This window comes from Nelumbo lutea, chromosome 2, assembly GCF_056320005.1.
Source record: "Nelumbo lutea isolate HS-2025 chromosome 2, American lotus-T2T, whole genome shotgun sequence".
NCBI classification, from domain to species: Eukaryota; Viridiplantae; Streptophyta; class Magnoliopsida; order Proteales; family Nelumbonaceae; genus Nelumbo; species Nelumbo lutea.
Genome location: NC_142685.1, coordinates 14,964,841 through 14,988,183, shown reverse-complemented (window position 1 = coordinate 14,988,183; position 23,343 = coordinate 14,964,841). Strand labels below are relative to the sequence as shown.

Here is a 23,343-nt window from a genome sequence, read left to right as displayed (position 1 = left end):
ACGAGAGTGTGGAGTAAAGGAAAAGGAAGAGCGTAAGTATGGATGTCTGAAAGGATCAATGAATAGTCGTAGTCATATTCATTTGGGTTGCAGTTAAAACGGAAACTGCAAAAGCTTCCGTGCCCCAGAGACAGAGAGAGAGCGCCCTTTCCTTCTTTGTTTTCCTGTGGGTGCGGCTGATTCATTGAATTTGAACCCATTCACCGACTGCTCTCTCTAAATTTCTCTTACCCTTCCCCCCTTTCTCTCTCTCTAAATTCTAAGAATGTTTACTACACCACGACATCTACTATTCTTCCCCTCATCTTCCTCCCTGTTTCCCCTCGTTCAACCGGAGCTTCATCGACCATGCTATCCTGCGCCTGCGATGACGAGGTCGCCGGTGGCTTCTGGACCGTCGACAACATTCTCCAATGTCAGAAGGTCAGTGACTTTCTCATTGCCCTCGCTTACTTCTCCATCCCTTTGGAGCTCTTCTACTTTGTTAGCTGCTCCGCCATCTTCCCCTTTCGTTGGGTCCTCACTCAGTTCGGTGCTTTCATAGTTCTCTGCGGCTTGACTCACTTCCTCACTATCTGGACCTATGCCCCTCACTCCTTCTATGTTATGCTTGCTTTAACCATTCTCAAAATTCTCACTGCTCTCGTTTCCTGCGCCACCTCCATTACCCTCGTTACCCTTATTCCTCAGGGGACTGGAGCTCGCAGGAACTTGAGATCGTGGAGGTCGTTGCGGATCAGGTCGCTGTGGCTCTGTCTCATGCTGCTGTTCTTGAAGAATCGTTGCTAATGAGGGAAAAGCTATTGGAGCGGAACATGGCTCTAGAGAAAGCCAGGCAAATGGCCTTGATGGCGAACGAGGCACGACGCTCCTTCCAGAAGGTTATGGCTATGGAGATGATCACTCCCAGCAGATCTGTCGCTGCAATTCTCTCGGTGTTGCAGCATGAGAATTTCAGATCTGAAAACCAGAAGAGGATAGTTGATACAATGGCAAAAGGGAGTCTTCTATTGTCTGCTCTCATTGAGGATGCTACAGGGATTTCTGGTTTGAGGGGCAGTAGGTTTGAACTTAAATTACGTACTTTTAGCCTTCGTTCCATGTTGAAAGAGGCCGTGGTTGTATCAAAGCTTCTATGTGCTTCCCAGGCCGTAGATCTTGATTTCCATATTTCTAAAGAAGTTCCAGATCAGGTAGTTGGAGACGAGACGCGTATTCTTCAGGCTGTCATGTACATGCTTGGAAAGGTTTTGGGTTCTGGAGTTGGTGGTACCGTTTCCCTGAGTGTTTCTAGGGAGTATCACTCTGGGGATAGATTGGATCCTAATTACCCAGCATGGAGGCCGGCAAGAAGTGAAGAGTATGTTCTCTTGAGATTCAAGGTGGTTAAAACTGATTCTATGGAAGATGATGACTCAAGTTTACCGGTTGATGAGTTCTGCAGCGGTGAAGCTGGGAGTCAAAAGACTAAATTCAATATCTGCGAGAAGTTGGCCCAGGTTAGCACAGGAAGCTTGACTTTTTACCTTTCATTTTTCTTTTTATCTTCAATCAGGTTAGAGATTTTACTGGTACTTGCATAAGAAAAAATCATAGATACATGTTCGGCTGTTTGAACAACCTCCAAACTTTTCATGCTAAATTCAATTATTGAAGTGTAATTTGACACCATTTATGCCTGAGAATGACTTGGCAAGGGACAAGATGCAAGGCGAGGTTTGCACCTTTTTGAAGTAAGGCACAAAAATACAAAAAAAAAATGCTAAAAAATAAAAAATATCAGAAAATTCAAAAAATGCAAAAAATTAGTAAACATAATATTAATAAAAAAATGTAAACTTAAATTCTAAAATAAATGTTTTAAAAAACCTATTGTCTAAAATTAAAATTAAAATACATAAACAAAACACGTAAGGTATTCAAATGAAAATTTAAAAGTAAAATCAAACATATAAAGCATTTTCAAGTATGTAAAACCCATAATCTCTTTTTTTCCTCAATTGCATTACTTTAAGTAGCTAAAGTGATGTAAAACATATTGCATTCCTAATTCTACGAGCCGCCTTGGTACCATGCCCCTCAAGGCAAGCCCAAACAAGTCCATGTTAGGGTCTTAAATTCTTAAATCTCACATAAAAAATAATGATTTTATAACTTTAGTTGCCTTTTAAGAATGAGTGACATTAGCAAACAGGGGGTAAAATTTTAAAAAGGCACACGCCTAGGTGAGTTGCATACTCTAAAAGGCGTCTTGCCTGTGCGCCTAGGCACACCTTTTAGATCACTGGTTCTAATTAGGAAATGTAGGCTATTTTAACCAATTTCTATTGTTTGTCTAATCAGTTCAAAATGCATAAATGTAATTAACTCAATTACATACATGGGCTTATAATCCATATGGTAAAACCCACCCCTTACTTTCATCCCTTGTTTACAAAAATAATTCTTTGATTTAAAGTAGTGGTTGAAAAGCCAATATTATGGAAAGTTACAGTAGAAAGACTAAGCACACAAGAACAATAAATGCGTGGTTGTTGAGGCTAAAAGCTTTTACTGAATGAACAGAATGAACAGAATTCACCCAATCACCCCATTACCACCCCGCCCCACCCGAAACAGGTACACTTTCATCAACAGCCAACACTCTCTCTCAAGTGCAATGCATTCCCTACAAGTCATTGTTAAGTTTGATTTTTTAGTTACTTTGTCTTTGTACATTCTTATGTGTTTTACACCTTTGTAATGGAATATTAACTTTGAAAAGAAAATGAAATGAAAGACCTTTTGGATACCTTTAGTTAGTAAAATTTCCACTAAATAAGTCACTTATCAAAAAAAAAAAAAAATTCCACTAAATAAGTAATGAGAATATAACTGATACTTGATCACTGACCCTAAAATAGAACAAACTTTGACTAAAATCACAAATCAACCTCTTTATTGGCTCTTTGCCATCAGTAAGGCCGTAGCCTCCTAGTATTAAGAATGCAAGACATTTAACATCACACTAGCTACTTGAGGTGATGCAAGTAGGAGATACAAATACATTGAGAGTTTCACATTACTTGATTATCAAGTGCTTGAAGCACTTTGATATTCTGCATCTGTTTGCATTCACTCTGAATTTGAATTTGTTTTATATTTTGTGCTTAAGTCTCAGTTTGTTTGCAGTGCAAATTTCTTTTGCACTGGTGTAAATGCATGGGCGTGCAAATAGGCTGAGTGTAAATTCTGGTTTACTTTTTTTGCTTCAGATTTTAATTTTTCTTATTTGTTTGTGAGAAATAAATAGGAATTAAAATGAAGTAGTCCCCGCTTTATATGAAAGATAATGGAAATGGGAGGAGAGTTTTTTGTTTGGGTGTTGTAGGAAGCAAGATGATTTGGTCCCCACTTTATATGGAGAGAATAGAGGTATGATGATGGTGGTGCAAATTTTGTATCAATTTTTTGGAATTGGGATGCAAAACTTGCACTGCCAGTGAGAATTATCCAAAAAACATTGCAGTGAGTGCAAATGAGCAAAGTACAAATTTTGTACCAGTAGGTGTAACAAATCATAGTTACAATTTACAAACAAACAAATGCAAAACCTAATTGGGTTCAAAATTTGTATTCGGTTCAGATTTGCACTACAAACAAAGAGAGTCTAAGTATTTTGCTTAGAGCTAATAGGTCTTTCAAAACTTATAATTTCTTTTAAAATTCAGGTTTACATATTTTTAAAACCTGCACCTTAATTTTCTTGTGCCTTTCACTTTAAAGCACTGTACCATACTTAAACAATGATTAAAATTTGTATATGGGATATCTTTTCTTTCACTTTTTAATTTTATTACACTTTATAATTTTATTATATGTTGCTAATACTTTTCCCATCAAAAGAATAAAATTCAATTGAATAGATCATAATTCTGTTGGTTTCAGTTTGAGCTAGTACTTTTTTTCTTTCAGAATCCAAGGAAACCATTTTGACAAGATGTACAAGAATCAAAGGACCGTCACCTACTTTGTAAGCTTAGAGTTAATTTACTATTTGTTCTTTTAGAAAATCCGTTAAGGCAATACAATAGATCATCTTGGTGTACTTGATGTAAGCCAAATATTGTCATATTCCTGCAAACTAATGAGCTTCTTCCAATCCACCATGTTTGGTCACAATTGAAGATAATAGATTTGTTGGATTTAGAACATCTTTTTTAGTTAATTTCATAGAGCAAAAGCTGTTGAGTGTTGGGAACTTGAGAATTGAGATCTAATCAAATAGATGCATTGGATTTAGAACACCCCTTCTAGTTGATTTCAAAGAGAAAAAGTTGCTGAATGTTCAGATCTGATCCAAAGAATTTTTGGCCTGGAGTTTGTTGATGACCACATAACCAGCTAGAATTTTGCAGTCTTATTGCCTACACAGGGTCCTCTAGGCCTTTAACATGGGCCCACAATCTAGCCCAAGTCAAACCCTTGACTGGAACCATGCATTGCCAAAGGTCTCCAACCGGATTGGGCTTTTAATGGGCCCGAAGTAGATTAGATATACTTGCATCTGAAATCAGACATGGATACTCTGGTAATATATATCATTTATAAATTAAACTAAAAAACTGACCTGAATATTTTATATTTTTTTGATAGATCCCAAAAATTTTATATTTTATATATCATAATTAAAATGAATTAGAAATAACTTTATTAGACTAGCCCTTAGTAAAAATACAATAATTGGTTTAACTCTATATAGATATGTGCAAACATATAGTGATACTATTGTATTTGGATTGAATCATTTAGGATTGGGATGTATCCATAATTGATCCAATTAAAAAGGATCAATTTCAGATTTCCTTTATAGATTTTTTTTTTTATCAGCAACAAAGAAAGGAATTTGCTCCTTAAACAATTGAAAAGTTAGAACAAGAGGTTGTGGATACAATAAAGGAGCAAAGTAGAATCACATTGCACCACCCTTCTTACATTTGAGCCCAAAACATTTGCTGTCTATTAACCCTTTGTCTGGCCAAACAGTTTGCAGACCTATGTACCCATCTGATTCTTATTGATTCATATTTGCATGTCTTTTGAGAGCCATTTGAACTGTCTTAATTCATTTCTGAAATTCCACATCACATTCTTTTCCTTGAATAACCATCCAACTACCACATTCGAATCCCTCTCAATCATCAACCTTTCAACCCCCATTTCTTTAGCTTTTGTACCCTAAATACTACTACCCGAAGTTCTGCCCTTACTAAATCACCTACTTCTATCGGACCCGGAGACATTGCACATATGGTAGATTTCCTTTATAGAATTGGATTTCAGATTTGAATTAGGACAAACAGATGCAAGCCAGCCTTTATTAGATATCATAAGATATTACTAAGGAATGAGGTTGTATTTGGAGAATTCCAGCATTAGGGGTGCCAGTGGGTCAGGTTAAGTGGTAAACCCACACTGTCTGGCCCCTACTGGGTTAGTGTTGGGTCAGCCTTGGGTTCGGGTTGAGGTGGTCCAATGCTGAACCCAACCCATTGGCATTGCGCCATTGAAATATTAGTATATATAGGTTTGGTTGAGTATAGCTGTAGTGTATATTAGGACAGGTTGGTTGAAGTTCAATATCCCCCCTTCATTTAGGTAGGTTCAGTGAGGTTCGGGTTGGAGTGACTATGGATCAGGTTTGGGTTGAGCTAGAACCATACTGAACCTGATCTATTGACATCCCTATTCAGCATTACAGAGGTTGGATACTCATCCCAAGGGTAAGTAAATTTTGTGTGAAAATGTGAGGGTTGTCTTTCTATTTATCTGACTGTTGTAACTTAATTGGTGCATGGGAAATTTCTCGGTGATTGTAAGTTTCTTGGTCAGTTTCTTTACTAAATTCTGTCAAGTGACTGTTAATGTGCCTTATGCTTCAAGTTCCCTTCTATTATGAGAGTTAAGAATCATGCAATGGTTTTCTTTTCAACAATTAAAATTGATATCAAGAAATTTCTAGTTCCTTGATGGTTTCTTTGTTAAGACTCCAGAGTCCTGACGTCCTTAGTCCATGTGATGGAGAACATTCTATGCCTTTGAAGACCTATTCTATGTGGGAGAAATTCGTTTAACAAGTTCTGACTTAGTAAGATGCCAACTCTTGGAAGTATGCTGATTTGGCCTGCAAGTGTGTTTTTGTCATTTTAATATATTGCTAGTGGGATGTGGTCAATAGAAGTTGTTTGTCTTGTCACTATTTAGTTAAGTTTCTAGTTTTATTTATAGTCACAAGTTTAGTAGATAGAAAACTGCAGAATACAGATGCTCTCTCACTTTTGCACATTGGGTTGTAGTGGCATTATCATAATTACAATGAACAGTGTTCCACGTTTATAAAAAAATGAACAGTGTTCTACACCATATTTGTTGACCTATAAATTATTCCTTTGTCTTTTAGTACTGGAATTAATGATTGATAGAAATCTTGAATGTTCACTTCCTTTGCGTGTATGCTTTATGGAATCATTCCTTTGAAACCTAGGGTGATGTTAGGCCCCTTTGAGCAATTCCCAAGGTTTTTATCTTTCTTTTCTCTAACATCTTCAAGCTTTGACAACTATAGCAGCCATCTATGATCCAACCACAAATCAAGTTATGGAGTGATTCCATTGAAACCCTAGGGTGATGTTACATTTTCTTCAATTTTTCCCACTCTTTCTATCTAAACCCAACTTGTTCTCCTTAGAATTTGTGCCAAACTGTTTAGACTTCATTCCTTATAACTCCAACATAGATAAACTTACAATTTTCAATCTAAAATCTTTCTGGAATTCTAAGATTTCAGATTAGAATGTCAATCAAACTTAACTACCTAATCACTGTAAAATCATTCACCAGTCTTGTCCTCAAATAAATCCCTTAAATTTCAAAACGCTAGAATGCTACTTGACTGTATTTTTATCTTAAATCTCACTTTAGAGCCTATTGCCCTATGTAGTCCTACATTAGCATGATTTCATCAGGAATCCTGATGCTATTGACCGTATTTTTACTTTTAACTTGGTTATGGGTGGCTGTTTCAGTTTTCTGTTATGGGAGTGTATCAATATTTGTAGTATCAAAAGTGAACAAACTTAAGTTAATTTCTTGACAGCAGTCTTGTTCTATAAAATATTACTTCGTGGAAGTAATATTTTTGTATTTTTACTCTATTAATTAATCTAAAATAAGAAAATACATAAATAAACCCAGTTTTATTGTAAACGCTAAATAGCAGAGTTGTTATTTGAACTTCAACCCCCCACTCAGAAATTTATTGGTACGTTACAGTGGGTTTAGAATTTTATAAAAAAAAGAAATATAAGGTGCAAAACAACCCATTTTTTATGCACGGAAATAAGCTAGTCCTTGTTGAGCTTTCATTGCTTAAAGGTTATATAACCTTGAAGACTGCCTGCTTACTATTGTTAGCTTTAGCTTAAAAGGATTCAAAGCAATATTTTCAATGATTTTTCCTTTGTGATGACCCTTTCAAATTTCAAGTTCCCCTTCTGCTGCCAACTTCAAAGTGTTTACAATCTTTGCTCTCTACTCAATTGAGAATTTAGTTTAGACCATTGTTTTGTACGTGCAGCTTATGCATGGGAGTATGTCGAGTGGCCTTGCCTCTGAAGGTGTGGATAGGTGTATGAATTTGACAATCAGATTGCGGCTACAACAATCAGGAGGTGGTTTCATTCAGCCTAGATATATGGAGCCTGATACTTCCCGATGCCTTCTGAAAGGGATGAATATCCTCCTTGCAGATGTTCATGGTTTCAACCAATCCATTACAAGAAAGCTTCTGGTAAACTTGGGATGCCATATAGCAGTTGTAAATTCATGGCATCAATGCTTAGAAACAATTCACATGGGTGGAAACAAGCATCACCTGCTCCTAATAGACCTAGGTATTCTTGAGGAAGATGGAATCGAGATGTTTGCTCGAATAAGAAAACTAAGATTGGAAACTAGTTTGCAGATAGTTGCATTAACATCCAGACCTTTTAGGAATACACGTGGTGTGTGTCTTGGGAATGGGATCCATGGGGTTATTTGTAAACCTGTTATACTGCCGGAGTTGGAAGATGAGCTACAGAGAGTTTTCCGAAGTGCTGGTACTGTCCCCTCCTTTCTGCAATGAGGGTTAACAAGTAACAATAAATCACCCTTTAAAGTTCTGGCATCCTTTCATAGTGAATAGAGTATGAAAATGAATCCGTCTCTCTCTCTCTCTCTCTCTCTCTCTCTCTGTGTGTTAATGTTACAAAAAAAAGATGATAAAACGAAGAAGATAGAGGGTGAATTAGAGGTGTAAAGTGCCGGAGGCAGCCCGTGCAAAGTGGGGGCTGTGTCATCCTCCCCGGTAAAAATTTTGGGGTCGGCCCGGCACAACCCACAGCCCAGGCCTGCGTGGGCCTGTGCCATGCCACGGGCTGGGCTGGCCTGTGGGCCAAGCCTTGTACCAAGTCAGGCCATGGACCAGGCCAAAGTTATTTTTGCCCATTTATTTAAAAAAATTGAAAAAAAACTTGAAGTTTTAATTTTATATGAATTTTAAGGCATACAATTGCTTATAAATACAAGAATTAAATAAATTAGTATAATAAAATTGAAAAATTTTGTTTATTTTATTAATATATTATATAATATAAATTATTATATAATTATAATATATATATTAAAACAATGTGATTAAGAAATTTTCTCATTTTTTTGAATATTTTATTTTTTTTATTCTGTCATTTTTAAGACAATCAATGAAATGCACTTTCTCAATTACCTAAATAATCTCTTAAAATTTCTCCTAAACTATCTCCCCCATTATCCCTTACTTTCCCCAAAATTATCTATAATTCTTATTTATCTTATAAATTAACTCTAATTCATATTTATCTCCAAAGTTGTCTCTAATTTATTTGAGAGTTTCCCTCCAAAATTCTCTAATTCCTATTTATCCTCTCCCTTACTTTTTATCTTTATCTATCTAAAGATAGTTTAGATTAAAAAAATAAAAAATTATTTAAATGTTCTAACAAAATTATATAATAACTTAAAAATATTTATTAAAAACACAAAAAATAATTTTATATTTTTACAAAATATATCATGAAACTATGAACTAACAATTTAAATTATGTTTTTCTGGACTATCAATTTAAATGTTTTTTAAGTATTTAGCAATATGTAATAGATTTAAATAAATAAAATTCAAATAACAAAAGATTTTAAATATTTTATAGAATATTTAAATATTTAATTAACTAAATATTTATCATAATTAGATTTTAAATAGTTAAAATAATGAAATTATGTAATAAATTTAAAAATTTCTTCAAAGTAGAAAAATATTTATAACATAATATTGAAATTAATAATAATTTAACATATTACAAAATTAATAATGAAATTATGTGATAATATTATAAATTATGATTTTATGGATAACTAAATTCAATAAATAATTAATATTTTACACATTATTTAAGTATTTAAACAAATAAATATTTTAAGTAACAAAATATTTAACATAACTAGGTTTTAAATAATTAAAATAAAGAAATTATGTAATAAATTAAAAAAATTCTGAAATTTAGAAAAATAATTATAACATAATATTAAAATTAATAATAATTTAGTATTTTTACATAAAATTATAAATAACTAATTTTAATTATATCAAGTAATAATTAGAAAAAATAACGTAAGCTTTCTGTGATAAATTTGATTACAGATCTCTGAAAATTAGGTGCTACAAGCTAATTTTAGCCGCCGATCTTTCATTGTTTGATTGAAATGTGCTTGACAAAAGAAATGCTGGAAAATATTTTCTATTCCACCTCTGCACCTGCCGGTTTTCTCCTACATGTGACTTTAACATGCTCTACAAGCTTCACTCTCCACAAGTCCTCACTTGTCTAGAATTGCTTTCAACTGGAAAAGCTGCTCTGTGATCACACCGACCATGGTAGGATGCTTACACCTCTATGCCATGGCTCGTGGCTTTTTCAAAATGCCAAGATTTTGGTCTCTTTGGGAGTATCCGGCTTTATCTTTTCAAAGCAAAAACTGGTGGGATACATGAATCCTACTCTACCATTTCGCTTTATTCGGTGCCAATGTGTCGTATCCTTTGTTAAATTATGGGCTTTTCACACTTGATCCATGTTCTTTATGCTTTATCCCTGTCTCTTCCGGATTTTTTTACTTGTGACAAATTACTTCTCACTGGTGCTGCTGTTGATGTTCTTAAATGCTTAAACCGCCAAAGATTCAAATTACTTCTCATTTGTGCCGTTGATGTTCTTAAATGATTAAACCACCAAAAATCCAAATTACTTCTCACTGGTGCCGTTGATGTTCTTAAATGATTAAACCACCAAAAATCCAAATTACTTCTCACTGGTGCTGCTGATGTTCTTAAATGATCAAACCACCAAAAATCCGAACTACTTTCTTTCATTTGATCACATATTGGAGTCACTTTCGGGGAATAGTACAAATGGTATAAATGTAAAAATCTCATTATAAGCTAATATCAATTATTAATAAATTAATTGGAGTTTATCAGAAGAATTAACCCAATTTTCTGAGAGTTTGAAAGGTTTCATCACAGACAAAGTACCTAAAATAGCTGAAATTTCCAAATTTTGAAATCTTGCTTTAGAGAATACATGCGTTAGTAAAGAAGCACAAGTGTAAGTAGTTGCTGAATGATGGTAGTGCTCTCGAGTCATACTAGTAAATATGCACACGCATTGTATGTGGCAAATTAGCAATTTCAGATAACATTAATAATTTTAATATCTTTATTAGAATTATTTAAAAAGTATAAATAATTACAACATGGTGTATGTGCTGGTAGATTTAGATATTATATTTAATTTTTATTATTAATAAAAATACTTATTATTTATCATATTCATTTTTTGTTTAATATGATAAATATATATTATTAGAGATGTACACAAATTTTATAGACATTTTTTCTATATTTTTGTTTTTTTTTTAATTTTTATTATATAATTATGACATCATGTTTTGGCATATTTGACTTGAAAAAAAACATTCTCTTTTTTGGGCAACTTTATATTTTTTCATTCCATTTACATAATTAATTCTAAAAATAATTCTTATTTACCACACCTATTTTTATTTTTTATGTTTCTATCTATTTTAAATTTTTATTATTTAATTATGACAGCATTGGTTAACCCATTTATTCAAATGATTGGACCATTATGGTGCAAGTCAAATAGGTTGGGCTGAATTTAATCTTAACCTAGACCCAACCCTTATGCATTGGACCTAAGGCTTCATACCAAACTCAAGCCTGATTTATCTAATTTGGGCCCAACTTGCATTGAAATTTGATGCACTTGGGTTAGCCTTGGATTTAGTTCTATTAATTAGCAATGACAAAATTTGACACAAAATGTATGTGTATAATTGCATGTAAATGCATGTATGCAAATGTGTGCTATATATGTATTTATGATTGTATTATGTATATATAATATGGCTTGACTTTAGCTACCTAAGAGCTAGGCTTGGGCCCAACCTAAAAAATAAAAAAAAAGCTCAAACTTTTAAGCCTGGGTCTATGCCCAAGTTGAGGACAAAAAATCAAAGTTCACTTTTCTAAAATAATGAGTTGAATCAATTTGAGCTTGATTTAAGCCCACTTAATTTGCCTCCCTATGGACCATTGACCATCAATTAGATGCAAAAATAATTTTCTTTTTATGTTAACTTACTTTTTAATTCTATTTCTACCATTAATAAAAATAACTCTTATCTATCACACCTATTTTTGTTTAATATGATGAATACATAATATGGCCAATTTCTTAAACTACCCTTATATTTTAGTTGATTGACTAACTCTAATCTTACTGTTTACATACTGTATTAGAGTACCCCCTAAGTCTTCTGACAATTAACTAAATCATCATTGACATTAACATCCATTAAAAAATATGAAAATGACTATTTTACCCATTATTCTCCTTCAAATTTTCAAAATGAAACATTAACTTCAGTAGATTCAAACCTCTGTAGTTTGACAACATTAACTGATGGAATCGTGGCTGCAGCTGCCGCCAGCTATGTTCATCGAGAGAACGGAAACCGTGTCCTGAATCTAAACGGACCCTAAAACAGAGTCTATTCTAATTTCGAACCATGGCCCACCAAACAAATTTTGAATCTTGACTGTAGATCATTAGTGTTACCCAACCACAACATACACTTAGCCTAAGCAAATGGATCAACACTACCCTCCGATCTCACTACACTTAATACCAAGAGTGTCTCCTTTGGCAACACTTCTAGAGCACAAGAATGCAACGGGGTTTCTCGAGGTCGGATTGGGCCTCGTGGAATCAATGTCCTTGCGAGGTTTTGGCAGGAGACAAATAGATGATTGTGGCATTTGCAAGACCCCAGTTCGCCACTGTTGACAAATACTGACTCAAGGACAAAGACCCCTCCCAAACTCATTCCATGTAAGAAACCAGTAAGTGATAGTCCCATATCATCTCCTTGAACAATCACAAGTGGCAGTAGTAAGGCATTGTCATCACCTCTCCAGTGGCAAATTAGGCCTTCATTCCCTAGTAAGCTAATGACAAATTCAACCTCTTCTTCTATTCAGGGGAATGCCCAGTTCATCACGGATGAGGAATGTAGCAACTGCCCCGTTGAGTGGTCATTCCATTAACATGCCTCTAATTCTTAGCTTTGTTGTTGATGTTAGGAGAGGGAAGATGGGGGAGAGCCAGATTGTTGATGCACATCCCTTTCTATTTTTCAGAATTTTGTTATAATGAAGACAATCATCCGAATAGAGGTAGAAGGGTATTTTCAAAATTTTTGAAAAAAGTATTGGTCATGTGATGTCACATGTGAAGGAAAGTTAGCGGCAAGGGAGGTTTTAGACAATTGTAAGAAAACTTAGGGGATACTCTAAGATAACATATAAACAATAAAGGTAGAGTTAGTCGATTAGCTAAACCATAAGGGAAGTTTAAGAAATTGGCCCTACATAATATTAGAGATGCACCCAAATGTTTTTTAACAAAATTACTATGCTTTTAATAACTTTTGTGTCTTTATCATTTTTAAAATTTTTAGAATTTATTTATTATATCATGGGTTAATCCATTTGACCTAAAATGTTGAACCATTGACCCACCACTTGAATAGGAAAATGGTTTCGTTTTTGGGTCAATTTTAAATCTTGTATTTCATGTTCATTAAATAAAAATACTTTTATTTAGCATGATTATTGTTGTTTAATATGATAAATAGATAATATTAGATATATGCCTAATTTTTTTATATTTATATTTATATTATTCAACTATGAAAACATTGGTTAATTCGTTTAACATGGATGGTTGAACTATTTACTTGCCACTTAAACAAAAAGGTGGTTTGTTTAATCATTCTCCATGTTGGTATTGAATATAGGTTTTACATTATTTTCTGAGTTGTTCCACATCCCTCCCCACCAGTAATTACAGTAATTACAGCTGTGAATTGGGAATATCTCCCTCATCATTCATGGGGAGATGTTTCCAATACACAGTGGTGGTGTTCTGTGAGTATGGATGTGGGAACAACTTGTGGGTAGTAGATGTAAAGTGGGCTATTTAGGCCTTTAAATTACAAGGTTCAACCTACCTAAAAAATGCTTAAAAGCAATATTTTTTGTCAAAAAAAAAATCCAGAGAGTCAGTTTCATGTTAAGCCACGGGCTCTCCATTGGAACTTTGTTTGGAAGGTCCTTCAATGCAACTCAATCAAAGCTTAAGCGGGGCAATAGCAGCCTCAAGATTCTTCTCGCTCTTCATAGTGATAGCCTTTCTCAATAGATGAAGCGCAGAGGATTGCTGGCATTTTTCAATTAAATAAAAAAATAAAAAATAAAAAAAAACAATGAAAAGGATGGTGAAATCATTCACCTTACACAGGATAGCCCATCATCATCATCATCTCTCTATCTCTCTCTCATTTACGAGTCTCAATGGATCGTGTGCTTTTGGTCTAACTACCTCGCTAAGCAATGACGCAATTATCCATGTATGACATTGACCAAAATGGAACCCTGCCTTCTCTCCTTCCACTCTCATATTTGATTAGAACATGACATAAGAATAGATGCTCATAAGGAGCACTGGAGCCTTCTAATCAATTACTCACAGGCCTTGAGTGAGAACTGAGAAGCCATATTTTCTATTTCTAAGCCCGGAATTCATCACCCAGATATGCGCTTTCAATCTTCATTCATGAAACAGTGAAGTTGAGGAGGAATACAATTATGGACCACATACAATACAAATGAAGTAGCATTGGATTAATTAGTCAACCCCCACCCCCCCACTAGTTAGGATGAAGTTCATCAATTGGTTTAGATCATGGTTAGGCATCCAAATGTACACCAAAACTAATATGAGAAAAAAAAAAAAACAACAAATGTAACCATCACTCCGACGAAATACAAGGGAAATGGGTATTTTAGCAGCTTGGGCCAAGCCATCTTAAATTAGGCCCACCACCTCAAGCCATCCTTATGGTAATGGAGTGGGCCCATTTTATCCTTTTTTTTTTTTTAACGATCAATTTATTCAAAAGTGATATATCATAACAAGGAGCACACTAATTTGGCTGTCTATTGGTATGTCAAAATCAGGACTGTCCCTTTATTTTATTAGTTCAACTGGGTTTTTGTTTTTGTTTTTTTTTTTTCATTAAACATTAACCAGAGAAACATCCAACACCTAAAGGAACTAACAGGAGAACACAGCAAGACCACAACCACAAGACCAACAGACTCAAACAAACAGAGAAACCCAACAGCCAACACTAGGAAACAAACAACAGGACAGAAAAACAGAAAAGAAAAAATACAACCTCCACACTGAAACCAGATTAGTGGCATTTTGGTCATTTGCAAAAGCAAGTGTTGCCTAGAGACATTTTAAATATATTAAGATATACATGAATGAAAGGTATAGAGGAGTTATTTGGCATGTTTTATTTGCCATTTGGCAGACCATCTCAAGTTGTCAAATTACACCTTATTCTATGGCATTAATCATTTTATTAAGGGATTGTTTGACAAGTCTTTCTAAATAGATTTTTTGACATTCCAACGGATCAAAACAGATATATTAAAAAGTTTTTGGGGTCTTGTCTTTCAAGGTCAAGACTATTTGATAAGTATCTTGGATAGTGAGCTGTTAGAAACAGATTAGAGAAGGCTATTTGAAGTACAGAAAGGACCAAAAGCTTCATTTGAAGCCTTTCGATCTTTTGTTACTTCAACTTTGATTGTCAAACAAAAAAAAAAATCGGTCTTCCAAACTTTGAAAAGCCCAAAAGACTTTATAGGAATACTTGCCAAACACCCAATAAGGCTGAGTTTGGAAGGAATACAAATGCAAATATGTAAAGTGCAAAACCTTATATTTTGTATTATTTTTGTATGTATTTACCCCATACATATTTGTATTTGTAATCTTTCCAAACTGAGCCTAAGTTAGCTTAACAAAATAATCACTGTTTCTAGTACATTTAAGGGAGAGGGAGATAAAAAAAAAAAAAAAAAAGTGGCCGGTGAGAGCAGAGCATGAAGAGGAAGGTTTGTCAATTTGGAAAACAAGAAAATGGACATGGTGGCCATGTCCCACTCCCATTCATCCCTTATGCTCAGTTTGGAAAGAGCATAAATGCAAATATGTACAGTACAATATGATGGAGGACGATTTGACCCAACCTATGAAATGGTGACACATGGACATTGACTCAGCACGAGCGACAGTTCAGCGTTGTAGCCTGGTACGACCAAGTGACGGGCCCACGAAGCAGCTCGCTACATTGTAGCTCACGAAAGAAGCTCGCCGCAACGTGAGCCCCGAGTTCCCCAAGCTACCTTTGAAAAGATACTCCGAGGCAACTTTAGCTCGCGAGCTAAAGTTATTTGCTTGTCCGAGCTCCCAAGCAGACAAGTCATCCTAAGGACCAATCCTACTAAAGGTAGTCCTGGAGTATTCCAAACTCGCTACAAGATAGCTCGCGAATGAGCCGCATGAGCGCTCCTCAGGAAGCTTCTGACTGACTGACCGTACCGGTCAAACTGCGCCATATCCCTTACTAATGGTGCAGTCCCAGTCCTTTCAACAGTCTGCATCCACGTCTCTCAGCAGGCAAAGGCATGCATTCCACTTTGAAGACGTGTCATTCACCCGGGCGAGACGTACGCCACAACAGCCACCTGTGCAGCCCTGGCAGGTAACAGCTATGGCAAGAGCACAGTGGCGGTTATGCCCAACCTGACGTGAATGTCCCTATAAATGCCCTCAGGGCAGAAGAGAAGCTTCTTCTCAAAACGTCTAATCTCTTGAGTATAGTGAGAACGCGCTATCTGCACTCTTAGCCTTCGTCTCCTTTTTGCTTCTCCTACAGAGTACTAACTTAGGCATCGGAGTATCCCCACCGGGTAAAGTCCCCGGGGATTCTTCTTCTTCCTCTTCTCAGGTACCTTCCAGGAGCCACGTGAGTGCCAGATAGGAGTGGCCGGATCGCGTTACATCATTTGGCATTGTCTATGGGAAACGCTTCAAAAAGCTTTCCTCTAACTTTCACATCTTTTTACTCTCCAAAAACTCAACACTCACGGCGTCCTCAAGCAATATCGGACAAAGCACGGAGATGAACAACTCTAGAGAACAGCGCGGGCTAGGTCCCATCGTTAAGAGGAGCACTTTTCTCGCCAAGGAAAGGCCCCCCGGAACCCTGCAAGGAGCCAGGCCTCCTCTCGCAGCAGACAGGAAAGACCGGCCACTCCAACCTCGCCATGGGCGGTCAGGTCAAAAGGATTCCAGCTCGCCAAGTTCACATCATCTCAGCCCTCCAAGCCCGATACCCCATTCTTAGAGAACCGATTCGAGATTCTAGTCATAGGCTCTAAGCAGGATCCCTCTATCCGCAATCATCACTAGCGACCCGAGCTACTTCCTGCACACGCCATCCCAGACAGCACAGAGGTGAGCAGTACAAATGTCGAGCCCGCCAAGAAACTGAGACGACGACGCCGAGCTTTTCGGTCTGCCACCCACGACCTGTCCAAGCTCGGAGGCAAAGAAGAAGTAAGCTCGGGCGAAGTCAAGGCTCTAATCCTTTCAGTTCAATCCCCTATCTCCCGAGCACCTAGCAGTCCCAATGCCTAAAGACTTCAAGCTCCCCCTCTCTTAACAAGTACGACGGGTCGTTCGACCCAAATGATCACGTAGATGCCTTCCAATGGCAGATGCACCTGGCAAGAGCCAGCAAGTCGTGCATGTGCATGGCCTTCTCCACCACTTTTAGAGGAGCAGCCCATACGTGGTACCGGAACTTGGCACCTGGGTCGATAAGAAGTTGGGCGTAGTTTGCACAAGCCTTCACGTCCCACTTCATCACCAGCAAGCGATGTTCGCAAACTGAAGAGAGTCTCCTCAACATAGTGCAAAGAAAGGGAGAGTCCATCCGGAGCTACATCAAGCGGTTCAACGATGCTTGTATGGAGATATCGCGCCTAGACCCCGTCGTACGCCTTTCAACATCCAAGAAAGGAGTGACGCATAAGGAGTTCAAGTGGCACATGGTCGTCAACCAACCAACGACCATAACCGAATTCCTTAAGCTCGCGAACAGGTTTATAGCCACCGAGGAAGAGATCAACTGGAAGGGTGAAGGAGCACCCGAAAAGAGGAAAAGGCAAGGAGAGCCTTCCAGTCAGGGGGACAACCGAAAGAAAAAAGATGTAGCTCGTGGGGCAAAGCCAGGTCAGTTGTTACGAGCTTCAGTAGTGGACCGAACTGACTACACCCCACTGAACGCGAAGCGGATCGAAATCCTGATGGCGATCAAGGACGCCCCGTATGTGAAATGGTCACTTCGTTTGAGGGGGAATCCCAATGAAAGAAATAAGCATTTGTACTATAGTTTCCATAAAGATCACGGTCACAGTACCAAGAGTTATAAAAACCTCCGCGACAAGATTGAGAGCTCATCTGTCACGGATATTTAAGAAATTTGGTACATAATAATAATATTAATAGTAATAATAAAGCAGGTCGGCAAGGGGAGCACGGTAAGGATGCTCCTGAGCCCAACAGCACACTGGCCGAACAGCCACAAAGGCAGCCTCCGGAAGAGAGGCCGATTCGGGGGACCATCCACGTGATAGTGGGAGGCTCAATCATCATGGGTTGTACATCAGCAGCAGGTCAGACGTCAGTTCGTGAAGCCGCCCGGGAAGAGCATAATCCTCCAAAGGGCCGAAAACAGAAGAGCCAATTTTCTTCACAGAAGATGACGCGCGAGGGGTCCACTACCCCACGATGACACACTTGTAATAAAGCTGATGATCAACGACTTCGAGGTCAGGCGCGAACTCGTCGACTCGGGTAGCTCGACCAACATCCTGCAGAGAAGCGACCTGAAGTCTGCGGACACTCCTTTGGTGGGCTTCAGCGGAGAAGAAGTCTGGCCCCTTGGGAAAATAACAGTACCTGAGAAAGTCGGCACATGGCCTTGCGTGGTTAGATTTAGACACGATTTCCTAGTGGTCGCGACCCCCTCCCCCTACAATGCTATAATAGGTCGGCCGATCACCCATGTCCTACGGGCAGTGGTCTCCACTTACCATTTGGCTATAAAGTTCCCAACAGACTTTGGTGTGGGGGTAGTGTGGGGCGACCAGCTCGAGTCCCACAAGTGCTACGTCACCGCTCTGAAGGGAAAGACCAAGGTGGCCAACGACCTCGAATTGGAGCGGCCTACGGAGCAAAGCGAGGAACGAGTCATGCCCATGGAAGAAACAGTCGCAACCCGACCTCAACAGCTGACCCGGCTCGGACACTTCAGATCGGTGCTTCCATCCAGGAACCTCTACGATCCGAACTGATAAGCTTCTTACTCCAAAATTTAGATATTTTTGCATGGTCCACAGTAGAGATGCCCGGTATAGACCCCGACCTTATAACTCATAAGCCGAATATTGATCCTATAGTTAGGCCTGTTAGACAGAAGAAACGCAACCTAGCCCCGGAGTGGTGGAAAGCGGTCGACGAGGAGGTCGAGAAGCTCCTCGCAGCTAACTTCATAAGAAAAGTCCACTACCCTAGTTGGGTAGCCAACCCCGTCTTGGTAAAGAAGGCCAACGGCAAGTGGCGCATGTGCGTCGACTACACTGACCTAAATCGGGCTTGCCCAAAAGACTACTTTCCACTCCCCATAATTGACCGCTTAGTGGACACGACCTCAGGGCACGAGTTGCTAAGTTTCTTGGATGCCTATTCGGGCTATAACCAAATCAAGATGGACCCGTCGGATGAAGAAAAGGTTGCCTTCATCACGGAGTTCGGTCTATACTGTTAAAAGGTTAAGCCCTTCGGGTTGAAAAACGCAAGGAAAACCTTTCAAAGGCTTGTAAATAAGTTGTTTGCGCCACTAATTGGCAGAAAAGTAGAATGCTATGTAGATGACATGGTCGTCAAAACTCAATTTTCACATGAATTAATACAAGACTTGCATCCTAATTTTGAAATTTTGCGTAAGTTTAATATGAGACTGAACCCAAACAAGTGTGTATTCGGTGTGACCTCAGGCAAGTTCCTAGGATACATCGTTAACCGACACAGCATTGAGGCCAACCCGGACAAAATTAAGGCCATCTTAGATATGAGACAACCCCGGAAGTTGAAGGAGGTTCAGAGGTTGAATGGCCGCATAGCCGCCTAGAGCCGCTTCATGTCCAAATCGGCGGACCACTGTCTGTCGTTCTTTAAGGCAATCAAAAGCAAAGGGTTCGAATGGACCCAAGACTGTCAGCTCGCATTTGGAGAGCTCAAGAAATACCTCGCTAGTGTGCCGATCTTAACCCAGCCCAAGGAGGGTGATATTTTAGAATTGTACCTCTCGGCAAGCGACGAAGTGGTCAGTTCGGTACTAATAAAAGAAGTAGATCAGGTTCAGCGACCCATCTATTATGTTAGTAAAGTATTGCAGGGAACAGAGACGAGATACCCAGAGATAGAAAAGTTGGCATACGCACTGGTAATTGTAGCTCGGAAGCTCCGCCCGTACTTCCAGGCTCACACTATTATCGTTCTCACCGATAAGCCTCTGAGGCAAGTTTTACTTAAGCCCGAGGTCTCTGGTCGGTTGATGAAGTGGGCCGTTGAGCTCAGCGAGCACGACCTCCAGTACAAGCCGCGAACTGCCATTAAGGCCCAAGCCTTATCAGATTTCATAGCCGAATGCACATTCAGCTCTGAAGTCCCCAGGCCAATTGAGCATGAGGCTCCCAGCTCGGGTGAGCCCGAAGCTCCGAGGTCGGTCGAGTCCGAACCCCATGAGGTAGCAGCTAGTGTGGCATCTCTCCTAGTTCGGCCAAGCGCGAGCTGGGATGAGGAGCCTCGGATCCTTCATGTAGATGGCTCCTCGAACCAACAAGGTAGCGAAGTCAGAATAGTTCTACACGGCCCAAGTGGCACGAAACTAGAGTACGCGATACGCTTCGAGTTTGCAACATCTAACAATGAAGCTGAGTACGAGGCATTGATAGCTAGACTAGCCCTAGCCAGAGAAGTAAAAGCAAAGCACATCGTTATCTGTAGTGACTCCCAGCTCGTGGTCAACCAGGTCACCGGTGAGTATGAAGCTTGCGAGCCAACTATGATAGCTTACTTAGCCAAAGTCAGAGAGGCCCTGTTCAACTTCTAGTCACACTTTGTCAGGCAAATCCCAAGGTCGGAGAACACTGAGGTTGATGCCCTGTCCAGATTAGGCAGCGCCAGCGACATCACCATGAGGACCGTGTACATAGAGGACTTGCATCGGCCTAGCATTCTCGAGGGGGCAGAGGAGGTCGCTCCCGTCGTTCAAGCAGAGCCGAGCTGGATTGACCCGCTCACGAGCTTCCTGCTACACGGGACCCTCCCTGTAGATCGCAATGCAGCCAGAAGGGTCCAGTGCCAGGCAGCCAAATATGTCATGATAGACAAACGGCTATACCAGAGATCTTACACACTCCCCTACCTACGTTGCTTGCGACCTACCGAAGTTGAGCTCGTACTCCACGACACTCATGAGGGATTGTGCGGCGGACACTTGGGGGGCAAGGCCCTTGCTCAGAAGACACTTTGATAGGGGTATTATTGGCCAACAATGAAGGTAGACTCTATTGAGCTTGTTAAAAAATGCGACAAATGCTAGAAACACGCCAATATTCACCACCAACCTGCCGCCGATCTCAAGTATCTCACCAGCCCATGGAATGGTATCGATCTACTCGGGCCATTCCCGCCAGTAATGGGTGGGAGGAAGTTCTTAGTAGTACCAGTGGACTACTTAACCAAGTGGGTAGAAGTTGAACCCCTTGTAACGATCACAGCCCGGAATGTCCAAAACTTCTTTTGGAAGAACATCGTGTACCGCTTCAGGTTACCTCATGCATTGATTTCTGACAACGGCAAGCAGTTCGAGGACATCAAATTCCAAGATTGGTGCCAAGACATGGGAATCCGATAGAATTTTACTTCAGTCGCACACCCTCAAGCAAACGGTCAAGCAGAAGTCATGAACAGAGCCATCCTCCGTGGACTGAAGGCACAACTAGACCGGGCTAAAGGGTTGTGGGCAGACGAGTTACCTAGCGTCCATTGGGCCTACCGGGCCACGGAAAAGACCGCCACAGGAGAAACACCCTTCAACCTTACCTATGGTATCGAAGCAGTTATCCCTATAGAGATTGAAGTCCCTACGCTGTGACTAGAAGCATACAGTGATCAGACGAATGAAGATGAGCTTCGTACCAACCTCGATCTACTCGACGAAGTAAGGGACCTCGCGTATATCAGGACTACAACCTACCAATAGAGAGTAGCTCGGTACTATAACGCCAGGGTCAAGAAGCGGAACCTCCACGTTGGCGACCTGGTTCTTCGAAAGGTTATGGTACCTGATCCCGGTGCTGGCAAGCTTGGGTCTAACTAGGAAGGACCTTACCGAGTGAAATGAGTACTTGGGGAAGGAACGTACAAGCTCGAGACCCTCGAAGGAAAACAAGTACCTCTGGCATGGAATATTGTCAACTTAAGACAATATTATCTGTAGCAACTGAGTAGGCCACGAGCCACTCCCAAAGCCTAAGGGCCGAAATGGCGAGCTAACACGATCTTGGCGCAATAAGATCCAGTCGCCTTTGAGGCACGAATGAACTTCAAAGTGAACTATAAGTCACTCCCAGAGCCTAAGGGCCAAAATGCCGAGCTAACACGATCTCGGCGCAATCAGACCCAGTTGTCTTCATGACATGGGCGAACTTCAAGTGAGGAGTGTAAGCAGCTCGGGCTTAAACCCCACCAAGCATAGCTTGTTCTAGTACGATGATCGAACTAGAGAATAACCGACGAGCATATAGTTCAGGCACACGTGGTAATCACTTTGTCGTGCACCATAAAGATGCCTTAAATGATTTAAGGAACAGTTCAAGATACCGATTATCAAGGAGTCCTACTTCGGGTATGTAGCTCTAATAGCTTGGGTGTTGAGATCGCCTTAGCAAAGACAAAGAGAGCACATCATACTTAAAAGAAAAAAGGGAGAACTTTCATTATCATTTCAAAAAATCCGGTTTATGGCACCCGGAAGCCACCAGAAGTCCAGAGAAACACCACCTCAGGGATCCGCCTCCTCATCCTCTGGGGAGTCAAGCTCCTCTTCCTCTGCTTGGTCCGCCATCTCAGGAGACAGACTCTTCATAGTGATGCCGTCGATGTTGAGCCCGGAGAACTTCTTTCGAACTAGCCACCGGTAGAGCTTAAACCCAGAGCGGTATGAATTCGAACCATATTTCACCTGGAGGTCGTGGTATTCCTGGGAGTCTTTAAAATCCCAGACTGCTTTCTCTCGTTCAGCCTCCACCATCTGATCAAAGTTTCGAGTCCGATCTAGAAGAGTAGACTCCAAGTCCCACACCTATTGCCTGAGGAGCTCCCTCTCCGTCGCCATCCTCGATGACTCCTCCCTGTAACGCGTGCTCTCTTCAGAAAGTCAGGCTATTTGAGCCTCCTGGTCATGGACGAGCAGCTCTTGAGACTCGTTCCCCTTGCGAGTGTGATGGAGCTCGCCCCGGATCTGGTTGAGCACACCTTGGATCTTCTTGCTAGCAGCCCACTGGTCGAGGGCATCGACGCGATGGACGCGCGTCTGGAGAGCCATGGCATGGATGGTGGAATTCACCTGCCGACAGAAGAGAAGATCAGAGGA

At 39.6% G+C, this 23,343-nt stretch overlaps 1 pseudogene across 1 annotated transcript; it reads left to right on the top strand.

Annotated features, from left to right (window-relative positions):
• The first annotated feature begins 205 nt into the window (after window positions 1-205).
• LOC148868762 (ethylene receptor 2-like) lies at window positions 206-8,206 on the top strand (annotated as a pseudogene). The gene is made up of 2 exons (XR_016106839.1): window positions 206-1,499; window positions 7,616-8,206. The product of XR_016106839.1 is annotated as an ethylene receptor 2-like (transcript).
• Window positions 8,207-23,343: the final 15,137 nt, after the last annotated feature.